General features: G+C 35.8%; 1 long non-coding RNA gene across 1 annotated transcript; it reads right to left on the bottom strand.

Moving 5' to 3' along the window:
- Positions 1 to 2259: 2259 nt before the first annotated feature.
- On the bottom strand, positions 2260 to 9441 carry LOC143676361 (uncharacterized). The gene is made up of 3 exons (XR_013172034.1): positions 9053 to 9441; positions 3495 to 3626; positions 2260 to 2712 (listed from the first exon to the last, which is right to left on the bottom strand). It is a non-coding gene; the product is annotated as an uncharacterized LOC143676361 (long non-coding RNA).
- Positions 9442 to 9697: the final 256 nt, after the last annotated feature.

The raw sequence follows: 9697 nt of genomic DNA, 5'->3' as shown, positions 1-9697 counted from the left end.
TTTGAAGAGGTAATGGCTGAAAATATTCCTAAATTGATCAAAAAAACACTTTATGACATAGATTCAAGATCACTTACAAACTGCAAAAAGTATAAATAAAAAGAAAGCCTAACATCAAAGTAACACTGCCAAAAGCTGCCAAAAAATTAAACCTTAAAAATAACCAGAGGGAAAAAAAGTCAATTTATATCCCAAACAAATAACTATTAGACTAACAGCTGACCTTTTCAATGCAAACAATTAAGCCAGAAGCAATGGAAAGATATATTTAAAGTTGTGAAGGAAAGTAGCTGCCAATCAAGAGGTCTGTACATAACGAAAACATCATTTAAAATTGAATAGTATGACATCCAGGGTTGAAAGTCTCCATGGCAATGTGATATATAACTCTCAAGAATGAGCCTGGCCCTGGCACGATGGGATTGACAACATGTCCTGCCCAAGAAGGGGAAAAGAATGGTAACAAAATAAGGTTATCAGTGACTGAGAGAGATTAGAGTCAAGAGGCTGTTGTGGAAGTTACTCTTATGCATGCTTCAGCTAGATATTGTTATTCACTATGCCAAGCCCCATCCAAAACCATTTCTGCCAACCCTAAAGAAGACCTAGCGCTCTATCTGATATTTCATAAAAATTTCATGCACTATGATTACTTTCTAGAAACCTACAACTTCCAATTGGGCTCCTAGACCAGATAAATCCTGAAATCCAGAGGGGCCAGCCTCTCCAGAACATCAACTAGTTCCATCACCTTATTCCATATTATTGACAGCCCTTTGTAAAATGTAAAAGTTAGAATGGGCATAGCCTAAATATTTCTAAAGATTGGGAGAGGATCAAAGGAGAAGGTGGAGTTATTTCAGAGAAGATAGAATTTAACAAATTGAGTATGATTGCTAAATCATTATATTGAATTTTTTTTTATTCTCCAGTGTCTTGGAGCAGTTAGTAGGAAAACCTAAAATCGTAGAACTGTACCCCATACCAAACTCTGAAATCTGTTCTTTAACTAATTGCTGTGGTGTGCTTTGAAATTTATTGCTTTGTGTGTATATGATATTTTTCACAGTAAAAAGGAAAGGTAACAGAAAATGCATTTGACAAAATCCAATACCTCATCATGATAAAAGACAATCAATAAACTAGGAATGGAAGAGGATTTACTCAAACTGATGAAGGGCATCTATGAATAAAATACAGCTACTATCATACTTAATGGTGAAAGGTTGAAAGCTTTTCATCTAACATCAGGAACAAGACAAGAATGTCCCTCCTAACTATTTCTATGCAACACTCTACTGGAGTTTCTAGCCAGGGAAGTTAGGCAGGAAAATTAAAAGGCATGTGGATTAGAAAAGAAGAAGTAAAACTATCTCTATTTGCAGATGACATAATATTAAATAGAGAACATTCTAAGGAATCCACTTACAATAACAGATAATAATAAGGAATAACAGATAATAATAAGGAATAACAGCCACTTATAATAACATACAATAACAAATAGTTGCAAGAGTGTGGAGAAATTACAATCCTCACACATGGCTGTATAGGTAAAATGATGCAGCGACTTTGGGAAAAAATCTGCCAGTTCTTCAAATGGTTAAACATAGAGTTACCAGCAACTCTACTCTCATGTATATATATGAGAGAAATGAAAATATATGTTAATACAAAAACGTTTATGCCAGTGTTCACAATGTGCGCAGCATTTTTCATGAGAGCCAAAAAGCAGAAACAACTGAAATGTCCGTCCATTGATCAATGGTTAAATAAAATGTGGTGTATCTCTGCAATGGAACATTATTCAGGATGTAAAAGGAATGAAATACTTCTGCATGCTACAACATGGATGAACTTGGAAAATACTGTGCTAAGCGAAAGAAGCCATTCTTAAAAAAATATTTAGTATGTTCACATAAATATGGTATGTCCAGAATACATGAATCTATACAGACAGGAAGTAAATTAGTGGTTGTACAGGGCTGGCTGGGTTGGGGAAAATGGAGAGTGATTGTCAATGGGCATGGCATTTCTTTTCGGAGTGATTAAAATGTTCTAAAGTTGATGTGGTGCTATTTTCACAACTCTGTGTATATATTAAAGGCCACAAATTGAACACTTTGAATGAGTGAATTGCGTGATATGTGAATTATATCTAAATAAATCTGCTAAATATTTTAAAAGAAGATTAAATAAAGACATTGTTCTGGTTTGCTAGCTGCCAGAATGCAATATACAGAAACAGAATGGCTTTTTTAAAAGGGTAATTTAATAAGTTGTTAGTTTACAGTTCTAATGCCAAGAAAATGTCCCAATTAAAACAAGTCAATAGAAATGTCCAATCAAAGGCATCCAGGGAAAGATATCTTGGCTCAAGAGGGCCGATGAAGTTTAGGGTTTCTCTCTCAAGTGAGAAGGCACATGGCGAACACAGTCACAGTTTCTCTCTCATCTGGAAAGGCACATGGTGAACATGGTCAGGGTTCTCTCATCTGGAGGGGAACATGGCAAACACGGCATCATCTGCTAGCTTTCTCTCCTGGCTTCTGGTTTCATGAAGCTCCCTGGGAGGCATTTTCCTTCTTCATGTTCAAAGGTCGCTGGCTCATGGACTCTGTTTTGTGGTGCTGCAGCATTCTCTGCTCTCTCTGAATCTCTCATTCTCCAATATGTTTCCTCTTTTATAGGACTTTGGAAACTAATCAAGACCTACCCGAATGGGTGGAGACATGTCATCACTTAATCCTTTAACAACCACTCTTGATTAAATCACATCTCCAGGGAGATGATATGATTACAGTTTCAAACATACAGTATTGAATAGGGATTATTCTACCTTTATGAAATGGGATTTTGATTAAAACATGGCTTTCCTAGGGTACATACATCCATTCAAGCCAACACATTTTCAGACAAACAAAAAAAAGATGGCATACTCGCCAGTAATCTCACGCTAAATGACATATTAAAGGGTATATTTCAGACAGAAAAAAAAAGATTATAGATGAAAGTCTGAAGACACTGGAAAGAATAAAGACAAGGTAAAGGTAAATATGAGTGTAAAACTAAGATTCATATGTGTATACACAACATTGGCAAAGAAATTGAGGAACATAATAGAGACAAAGTGTTCAGGGTCCTTACACTGTTTGGAAAGATAGAAAATTACTAACAAATATATTTTAATAAGTCAAAGATATATGCTGTTATCTCTGGTGTAACACAAAAGTAGAACAAAAACTGTGTATTATTTTGAAGCTAATAAGGCAGAATGGTACATTCAAACCAGGTAATTTGAGGAGAGTTTAATATAAGGAATCTTATAAAGATGTGAGCAAGTTTATACAAAACAAACAATACAAAATAAAAAGATACAGTGCAGAACTCTAGGATTGCAGGGAGTGTTAAGGGCCTGAGGTTTTACTCTACTTGGATACTAATAATTTAGCCTGGCAGAAAACATAGGTCAGATACAAAGGACAGTAATTCACCAAAACAGTGGTGGACAAAGTGTCAGCATTTTTGCCGGTTCTGAGCTTCAGTTTTCATAGGGTGACATGAAGAAGGTCCTGTAACAACTGCACACATAGTGGGTTGCATTACAGAAGAGGAACCAGGATGACCTGACAGGGACCAGGAAAAGAGAATAAATTCTCAACTGCATGTCCTTTGATTTCCTGCCAGTGTCTCTCATTGACCAACCCAGTCAGAAGTCAGAGAGCAAGGGAGCCATTAGACGTCATCTGTAAAGCTGACTCTTCTAGGGCCAAGATCAAGGTGGAGAAGGACAGAACGTGGATCTAACGGGACAAATGGATGAGCAGAGAGGAAAAAAACGTAGTGTTACTAAATAATGCAAAAGATGATGAGAAAGGGGGAAAGATTCACAGAATTTGTTAGACAAGTAGAGAGCACTTAATGGGATAGTAGATTTAACTTAAAATGCTTAAGGGCTTCAATTAAAAACATTTGTCTGATTAAACAAACACCAAAGAACAAAAGCCCCCAAACATATATCATTTACAAAAGACATTTCTAAAACATAGAGAAATAAAATGTTGATAGTGAAAATATGGAAAAAGCATCAGCCCAAATTATATTAATATCAAACAAAAACTTGAAGGCAGAAAAGTTACTAGAGATAAAGATACCATAAAATGTCAACAGCTTCAATTTGCCAAGAAGACCTAATAATTCTAAATTTGTAAGCATCTAAAATCAGCTTCAAAACATGAAACAAAAACAAAACACAAAAAGCAAAAATCAAACTACAAAAACCAAGTGAATTCATAACCATTGTGGGACATTTTAATATAACTTTCTCAGGAAGTGAGAGGACAACTAAATAGAAAATCAGTAAGAACAGAGAGGATTTAAAAAACATGGTTAACATATTTGATCTAATTTTCATAAAACAATAGATCCAGTAATTGCAGGAAATATCTTCTTTTCAAGCACACACAGAAAATTTCAGTAGTTGACTGTATGGTGGGACAGAGCAAGTTCCAACAAATTCTAAAGAACTGAATTCGTACACAGCATATTCAGTGATGACAAGGCTAAGCTATATAAAAAGAAACAAAAAGTGATAGCTAAAAAGTCTCCATTTCAAGGGAAAATATAAAATATTTTGAACTGAATAATAAAAATAAAACATATCAAAACTTGAGTGATCCAGCTAAAGTAATATCTACAGGGAAATATACTCCTTTGCCAATGTTAGAAAAGAATAAACACTAAATATCAATGAGTTATAGGCATCTGTGTTGAAAATTTAGAAAAAAAAATGAACAGCAAATAAACCCAAAAGAAGCAGAAAGATGGAAACAGGAAAGAAAAGAATAGAAACTCATATAATAGAAGAAAACAGAAAATAAAATTGTCCCTAGAAGCTTAAAAAATTGATAAACTCTGATGAATATAAATCAAGAAAAAAGAAAGAAAAAACAAATAACCAATGGCAGGAATACAGGACAGAAAACATAAGAAATCCTCAGGAAATAAAAGTTAACAGTAAATTATGAAAAATTCTGCCAAAAGTTTAAAAAATTTAGATGGAGATAAACTCCTAGAAAGTGCTACATGTCAAAATTGACACTAGAAGAAATAGGAAATCAGAACAGTCCTTTAACTATGAAAGACATTGAATCATTTATTAAAAACCTTTCTACAAAGTAAACCACAGTACCAGATGGCAATACAAGTAAATTCTGTTAACTATTAAAGTGGAAATAACACCAATGTTTTATAAACTTTTCAAGGGAGGAAAAAAGAAGAGGGAACTCTCCCATCTCTAATTAGGCCAGAGTACATCCATCAGTATCTCATAAGAATACTACAAGAAATATAAATTACAAGCCAATATCATTCATCAGCACAGCTATAAAAAATAAACAAATATTATCAAACTGATCAATAATATATTAAAAAGATTGAGTAGGGTTTATTTTATGAATGTAAGTTGGGTTTACTATTCCAAGAAATCAACAAAATTCATGACTTTAATATGAAGGAGAAAATCACATGATCAACTCACTGGATGCAAAAACACTGTTTAATAATATTCAATACCCATTCATAATCAACATTCTTAACACCCAAGGAAAAGCAGAGAACCAGCTGCTCCCCTTAATCTGATAAAGGATATCTATGATACATAATAGTAAAATATTGAAAACTATCCTTTGAGATCTGGAATAAAATTAGGATCCCTGTTTTCTGCACTTATATTCAACATTGTATTCATGTCTTAAACAGTGTAGTAAGGATAGAAAAAGAGATAAAGGATTTAAGGATTAGGAAGAAATAAATAAAACTCATTATTCACAGTTAAGCTTGAAAATGGTTTATAGGTAAGCTATTGGAATTAATGTGTGAAAACAATTATGTATAAGGATAAAAGAGATCAATATACAGAAATCAGTTGCTTTTCTATCACAACAAATGATAGAGAGGAAAATTTTACAGAAGGCGTCTCAAATATATAAGAATATATCTAACAATATATGTGCAAGGTCACTATACAGAAAACAATAAGCTATAATAGTGATAGACTAAAGATATAAGCAAATGGAAGGTTTTAGCAATTCAATGGGTTAGGAGCATTGATATTTAAAAACAGTATTTCTCCCCAAACTGATTTACAGATTTGATACAATCCAATTGAAAACTCAGCAGGTTTTTGTAGAACTTGAAAAGTTAATTTTAAAATTAATAAGACAATCTTGAAGGGAAGAAAATGAAAAGCTTTGCTCTATTAGAAATTAGGCCTTGTTATAAATCACAGTAACTAAGGCAATGTGATATTGGCACAAATATTAGTGAATATACCAATGGAATAGAAGACAGTTCCAAGAACGGGCCCCTGGGTAGATGGACAATTGAATTATGACAGATGCAGTATTGTGGGGAAAATAAAATCCCTTCTGAAAATGTGCTGGGAGAATTACCTACTTTTATGAAAAAGTAAACCAACCTCTATTTCACACCATAAGTATAAAACAAACAAAACAAAATCAATCCCAAGTGGATCACTGACTTAAATATGAAAGGCAAAGTAACAGATTTCTGGAAAAATAGGGAACGACTTCTAAGCAGGATATAAAAAATATAATCATAAAAAATAGGCAAATTTAGCTACATTAAAATGAAGAACTTCTGTTTATCAAATGAGACCATTACGATATCAAAAGAGTAGGCCACAGAATGGGAGGAGATAACTTTAAAAATATAAAATCTATGAAGAGTTAGGTGTCAGAATACAAAAGAAACTCATGTAAATGAATAAGAGAGAAAAAGAACAACTTCTCAAAAAATGGGCAAGAGACTTTAATTGGTACTTTCAAAAGAGGATGTCCAAACGGTAGATAACTAACCACATTAAAGTGCTTCATTAGTTACCAGAAGTCAACGTCCACAGTGAGACATAACCGTACCCTCACCGGAACGTCTAATGTGAAAACTGTGATAATATCCCAACTGACAAGAATGGGAAGAAGCGGGACATGGGCAACGCTGCTGGCAGTGAAAACTGGTACCATCAATTTGGGAAACTGGCAGAATCTAGTAAAGCTGAACATACACACACCATGACCTCACACTGCTATTCTAGGTATCTACCTGACAAAAATATGTGCATATGTGTACCAAGAGACGCACACAAGAATGCTCATTGCAGCATCACTTATAGTATAAGAACGTTCATTGCAGCATTACTTATAATAGTCAGAAGGGGGAAACAATCAAGATATTTACCTATTATAGAACAGACAGGCTGTGGTATTTACATACAACAGAAGAATGAAAGAACTACAGCTACCTGGAAGAGCACAGAAGAATATTACAAATAAGATGTAAAGGGAACCAAGTCAAGCACAAATCAAGAGTTCCTCTACATAAAAGTCAAAACGAGACAAACTAATCTATTGCATTTCCACATAGATATTTAGATGGTTCCGCTATAAATAAAAACAAGGAATCAGTTATTGTGACCATCTGGTTTGGGGGTGAAGCAAGGGAGGGGCTTCTGGAGGGCTGACAATATTCTACTTCATGACCTGACATCAGTGTTTGCCTTGTGATAAAGTTGTTGTTCACGGTTTTTTTGTGAACTGCTTTTCTGTACGTGTGTTATCTTTCCTGAAATTTGATTAAGAAATTTGATTTGATGAGCAAAGGCAGAGGAAAGCAAGGAGAGCCCATTTTCCATGAAGGGTGGGGAGGCTGGGATCTCTGGAGGAGGAAATAGAAGAGGGAGTGCAAGGAGACACAAAAGGCCCATGGTGTGGGGGAAGGGCCAGGAGACAAGCTACTTCCTTTATTATTTCACAGACTCAACTCAAAAAGGACAGCAGCCACTCACAGGAGGATCTGCTCTTTGCTACCAAGATATCTGCCCTCTCATAGCTTCAGAAACCCTTGACAGGTATGAAAAGGGAAATCTCCTTTTTAACTTCCCTTCTGATAGAAAACTCTGGCAGTATTCTGAACCTTTTATTACTGCATTAGTTTTAAAAATCTAGAATCATTTCTTGAAAACCTCTTGGATATGAAAACTAGTTATTTTGTTGGCTTGCTTCAAAAATGTGAAGGAGCTAATTCTAATAATACTAGGTTCAGATCCTCCAGGTATTACTGGGAGTAAATTCAATATTTAATGCCAATTTCCAAATCAAAATTATTAATGTTCTTGTTCCTTAGAGACCTATTTCCCTCCCTCCTTTGCCCCCCCTCTGTTGACTACAGGATTTATAATTTTTACCAGTGAGGATTAGAGGAGGAGCATAAAGTTTACAAATGGCTACTCCCTGGATCTTCCCTAACTGGGAGGAAGTAATTTGAATGCCTGGATAGGGGAGGCCAGTTAAGATCTCATTCCTAGCAATGAATATTCTTTTATTGGGGCAAAAAATTATACTGAAAACTGGAGCAAGATACAGTATTGGGGCATGGTGTTTCCAGGTTCCAGAGATATACGGGGTTTCTGCCTATCTTCTCTCCAACAACAAAAAAAAGAGCTGCTGTGTTGTGTGTGTGTGTGTGTGAGAGAGAGAGAGAGAGAGAGAGAGAAAGGGGGGGGGGGAGAGAGAGAAAGAGGGACAGGGAGAGGGAGAGGGAGAGGGACAGAGAAAGACGAAAGTGTTGTTGAGGGGCAGGAGGGAAAACTATCTTAATTAGAGAGGAGAAATGACTGCCTACAGAAGACTTCTGGATGAAAATAAGGATGATGATGATGATGATAGTGATAAAGTTTATTTTTTTTGTTGTTTCTTTAGTTCCAGTTATCTGCAAATACGTAGCTCCTTTTTATTTTTATGGAATGACAGTTTATCTGTGTGCTTTTACATTAAATTCATTTAAAACTCACACATATAATTCAGGCTATAACTCAGGGGATGGGATGTGAGGGCTTTGCCTGGCACCAGTGTCAATAGATGTTAGCTATCATTCATTAGTATGACTATTTTTACCACTTAGGTGAGCCATCCTGCCACTCTTTTGCCTTGGATGCGCCATTGCATTGGGTAAAGTTCCTGGAGACCACACTTACCATGTTACCCAGGCCAGATGTGACCTTTTCTGGGCATCAATTTTGCCGTCAGGAAAATGAAGGACTTGGGCTCATTAAATGCTTTGACTTAAAAGATTTTCTGTGCTCATCAAGTACTCCAAGGTTTCTTCACAGGGTGGAAGTTAGTGATCCCTAGTTGTCAGCACTTCATGGTTCCAAGGCAGGAGGTTCCAAGGCGGGAGGTTCCAAGGCGGGAGGATATAGGGTCGGGGTAAGGAGTTGTACATTTCTGGGGAGGCAGTGTTTGCCTTTCCCTGGGCAGAGGTTGTGGAGGTGAAGCAGATGCCAGGGGCAGATGCTACCTAATTTGGTCAAAGAACAAAGAGTGTGTAAAACATTTGGAAATCTTTCGACACACTGGGATAGGGGCACTTGTGAGAAGAGGAGAAACAAAACTATCCTGGATTTCAGAGTAGGACTCAGTGTCTCTCAGAGGGTGAGGATAATTTTATTACAATTTCAAATTTCTAGGTTTTTGAGAAGGAAGTCTCTGGGTTGGAATTTTGACGGTACCAGTTACTAGCTTTGTTGCGCAAAGTCCTCGATGGCTTTGAGCCTCAGTTTCCTTATCAGTAAAATGGTATAAACATCAAATTTAGAGGGCCGTTGTGAGGATGTAAAAGG

The sequence above is a fragment of the Tamandua tetradactyla genome, chromosome 3 (assembly GCF_023851605.1).
Source record: "Tamandua tetradactyla isolate mTamTet1 chromosome 3, mTamTet1.pri, whole genome shotgun sequence".
Lineage (NCBI taxonomy): Eukaryota > Metazoa > Chordata > Mammalia > Pilosa > Myrmecophagidae > Tamandua > Tamandua tetradactyla.
This window is presented reverse-complemented; position numbering and strand designations above follow the sequence as displayed.